Consider the following 4,804-nt stretch of genomic DNA (forward strand, 5'->3'; position numbering starts at 1 on the left):
TGGCGGCAGGTGCCACATCTCAGGCAGGCAGATAGGGAGGGTGCTCTGCCAAGGCCGCCGCGCCACAGAGGCAAGACAGGTTACACACTCTGCCGAGCCTGTTTGTAAACTTCCAGGCTGGGGAAATCCTCCTTGAGAAATGCTCGTCAGCATAATGCCGGTATTTATAAGTATTTACATTAGGGAGAGGGCATAAATGCATGATGGGTGAATTTGTGATGGTCATATACAGCTAAAAAAAAAAAAAAAAAAAAAGAGCTTTCATTCAGTAGAGGGAAGCACTTTCATTGTGGTTCTCCACTTAAAGTTAACCAGTCCCAGCCTTTCTGAAGGTTTGTAGCCACGCGTCAGGGAGCGTGGCGCTTTGGTTTGCACCAGGACACCTACACCCTCCCCCAGGCCTTGTGACTACAGGATTCACTTAGGCTTAAATTGTCTCTAAGGTGCAGACTATGAGATTAAGATCCTCCTTTGACAGTAAAGGCTGCATTGAGGGAATAAATGCCATTCCCAGCCAGAGAAAAACATCTGTGCAATTTTCTGCAGGAGAACAGTTTTCTCTTAGGACATCCAGGTGCCAGCTTCAGAGCTCTGGATCACTGGAGATGGTGACACCTGGACCGCGATGGGGCCAAGACCCCAGGCTCCCTCACCTGTGTGACATCTCACAGTCTCCAAAACCTGGCCAACTTCCATCAGACGGGTGTTTTGCTGTGATGCATTTCAGTGTGGGCTGTTTGCATTTCCCAGGTCCTACCAGTTCCAGCCAAAAGCTGAGGAGCCCTGTAGGACACCCCACCAGTGAGGTAGCTGGCAGCTGTAGGTAACACAGCATGTCCCACCAAAGTGGTGTGGAGGGAGGGCTTATTCTCAGGCTGAGGAGAAAATTAAGCAATTGGGAAACACCCTGCAAACAGCCGGGTTCTCATAAAACACAGCTGGGGCTCCTTAACTCCCTCAGCTCCTGATTGAGAAATGCCTTCTTAATGACCCGAACTGGATGTGTCAGGCAGGTGAAGGAAGTTTCTTCATCACTGCAACAGCCCTCCTTCCCATGGGAAAATATCCAGGGATAATGCTGGGCACTGGTTTTCGGGCAGCTCACATCCTGGCCCTGCCCAGGCTTTAGGGAAGGTGCTTAGCCAAGGGCTCGACGGCAGCCCAGGCTCCCAGAGGCAGACAGAGACTTAGACCTTATTGTATGGGAATCCGGTGGCAAAACATCTCCGAGGTCACGTATGCTTTCAACCCTGTCCCCTCCTCCTGCAGTTTTTGCAAGGATCTGGAGCACAGCCAGCTCTAATGTGGTCCTGATAAGGCCGAGGAGACGCTGCCTGGACAGGAATCGCATTCTTTGGTTCATCTGAGTGTGTTTGCAGTAGGGAAAGCCTTGGGGTCCTGCTGAATCCTTCCTCATGCCTCTGATGGAAAAGTGGTGAAAAACATCTTTCCCCCTCTCAAGGCAAGTAGGAAAAAAAGCTTTCCTTCCTTTTGTTCTTGCTTTTCTCATCCCAAAACCTCGCCCATCATCCCTGAAGCTGGCATATGGCAAGAGGAGCTGCCGCCCACGAGGAGCCCGGGTGTCCTCCTGGGTGTGTGCCGTGGGTTTGTGGACTGCGCAGCACCGTGCGCAGCCCTCGTTAGCCAAGCGCTGCTGACAATACGGCTAATTAAGCAACAGGCTCTTGCTGGCACTTTCCTTATTTAACTTTGTCCTCTTGGCAGAAAGCTGCTGCTGGTGGAAACGCATGTAGCTCGGTGCTGTGTACACAGTTTGAAGAACAAAATCCAGAACCTATGTGAGGCGGGCATGGGGCCAAGGCGCCACATCCCGGGTGGCGAGGGGCACTCCCTCCCAGCCTGGGTTAGCGGGGGGATGGTACAGTGAGGGGCATGACCGAGGTACCCAGACAGGACACAGAAACTGAGAAACACAAGCTGATGAGCGTAATAACGCACCATCATAATTGCTGCGCTGTGGTTTGTTATCCAGCAGACCTGCAGCTCAGGACAAACACTATGGTTTGGGCTCGGGACCGTGGCCCTGTCTGTCAGCCTTATGATCCTTCAGTTTTGTAACGTGAAACTACATTTTAGCACCAATGGATCTGAATAAATGCAGAAAGAACACATAGTTGTTGCTGATAATTTGCCACGCATTCCACAGAATTGCTGAATGGACTGAAGTTTCAGCTTGTTGCTGCTTTTGATTTCTGCCTGTTAGGAAATCTAATAGAAAATTCATGTATGGTGCTATCTCATGGTTCAGAAAATGCCAGGAATACACTGAATCAAGACTATAATATAAAGAAAACAACACTAATACAGGTTATATTTCTTCATCCTGGTATAAGACATAATTTTCACACTATAAAAATATAGCATACAGCCCAATTGCAGCACCTTTATAGTGTTTCCTATTTAATTGGATAACAAGGCTCAGGGTCAGACTCCAGTTCTAAGCAGGTTATTTAGGAAACTTTTCTTATATTTTAAATAGAAAATATCTATTATGAAGATGCATACAGCAAAGCATCTGTATTCTGAGATGACCTGAGCCCCAAAGGTTGCAGCTGTGAGGGCAGGGTGCTGCTTTCAGTTCCAAACACACAGTTACTTCACCTGCTCCCCTCGGGGTAACCCGGGCTTGTCACACTTTTGTTCCTCTTGTGCCACCTTGAGGGAAAAAAACTCTGGTGCACGGGCTGAATTTACTGAGTTTGCTGCTACCCAAAAATCCAAATACTCTCCTTTCAGGTCGAGTTTTCCCCAGGCCCCTGGGCAGAACATCTGCTGCTCCTGGTTATAAAAGCAAAGAACAAAGTTTTGGGCCACAGTTCCTTTCTGTCCTGCCAATGCTACTGATAAAGTCTTGGTAAAATCCTTAGGTCTGTCCCCCGGTGTGCCACCAGGTGGGAAGTGGGGATTAAATTAAATCTCTTGGTTTCTGTTTGCACAGCCTCCACTGCTTAAATTGGGGAATGCATCTGGTGGGGCAGCTCAGACTGGGTGACATGTGCCCCACCATTCAAATCTCCACCTTGGAAACCATCAAAAGGTCTCTTCTGTTTTGCAGAGCTTCCCTCGTGGTTCTTGCTACTTTTTCTACATAGAAATGTAACAAGAAGGAGAAAATAATGGCAAGAAATAGGACTTACCTCTGTAGACTCCCCAGGAAAAGGTGTCCTTTTTATTTAACTTCAGAGTATGCTAAATGATGCTGTAAATCCTTTCACCATGCATAGACAATTGATGCTCACCCAACACGATCTCCAGAGGAGAATCTCGCCCGCGTAGATAGTGTGAGGTGGGAGAAGTAAAGGACCCCCTGCATGAACAAATCCCTGCTATGTAGTGGGCAAAGAGAAACCGTCAGCCTCTAAGGACTCTTCTATGGATTGTCCGCACCTCGTAGGCTTCTTCATTGCTCGTGAAGCTACGGAAGAGTTTCCTGAAGGTAACCAAAATGCTTCTGCACCATAAAGCTTAATGGAGCTCTGAGCTAGGCATGTCAAAATTATAGCAATTATCTTTTATTATTCTCATATTTACAACTTCTGCAGATTGCTGACCTAGAGAAGCACGCTGTGGTATTAATGCAGACCCCTGACTTCACGAGGTTCTATTATAATTGTCCTGTTGGTTCCAGCTGTTGGTTCCAGCTGGATGCACCCATGGCACTTCAGTGTCACCTGCAGATGATGCCTTCGATCACACAATGTTTTTTTCCACAAAGACCGTTAGCCAGCTACCTCAAGAGAAACTGTATTTCCTTGCATTAACGTGGAAATGAGTTGAAAGCAAACCATAATTTTACAGTGTTCAACAAATAGAACTTTCTCTTGAAAGCCAAGTGTACATTACGCTTCACAGCAGGAGGCATGAGTAATGTACACACATCCCATCATCTCCCCATCCAAGCAGGCCACGTGACCATTGCCATCAGAAGTTCAAGTGATCCCAAGGATAACTTCACTGCCAGACTGAAGAGCTACCCTGACAGCTAGTGCTGGCTAGCATCTTCTCAAAACCCACTGAAGACGGACCAAGGAAGCCCACTGCTGGTCCCTCCTTGGCTGAACTATGGGCAGTTCCTCTCTGGGGTCCCCTGGTACGCTGTCAGGGCAGGAGGGAAGCAATGCAGAAGGACTCCTGCCCATTCCTGACAAGCAGGTAGAGCAGGACCGGTGTGGGTGGAGCTGGTGGGATGGTGAAATCTTACATGCTCCTGGAAATGCAGTGCTCAGCAGCCCAGCCTCTCAGCACCAGGCTCCTCTTTCAGCTCCGGCATCCTGCAGCGGGCACCAGCCCAGCGCTGGCCTCTGACTTCGTTTGCTTTTCCACCCTTCGAGCAAGCCTTGGCCTCCTGCAAAGCTGTCTGAGCAGCTGCTTCTGCAGGGCAAACTGCCTGAGCTGGCAGCTGCAACCCAGCAGGCAGCAAACAACAGCTCTGAATCAACAAGGAAAATGCCTGGTCAAATAAAAGGGTCACCTTCTACTCAGGACACCATCACTGTCCTCCTTAGAGCACTGTCCATCAGCTTCTCTTTGGGCAATAGAAATGAAGGTGCCAAGAACTGAGGGAGCATCTGACCCACAAAGGTGGTCCCTCTGAAAGGGGACACGCGTGGTAGATGTGCTTCGGGGGTCTGTCACCTCCCTTCCAGTGGACAAAATGACTTTTGTATCCCTGTGCCTATGTTTTCTGAGCTCTTCCAACAACGAAAATTTAAAAGGTTTGTTCTTTTTTCATCATTCAAAGCCAAACAATATGCCAAGAACACACAACTGGAACTAGGCAGAG

The sequence above is a fragment of the Falco punctatus genome (genome assembly GCF_963210335.1).
Source record: "Falco punctatus genome assembly, chromosome: 14".
Classification (NCBI taxonomy): domain Eukaryota; kingdom Metazoa; phylum Chordata; class Aves; order Falconiformes; family Falconidae; genus Falco; species Falco punctatus.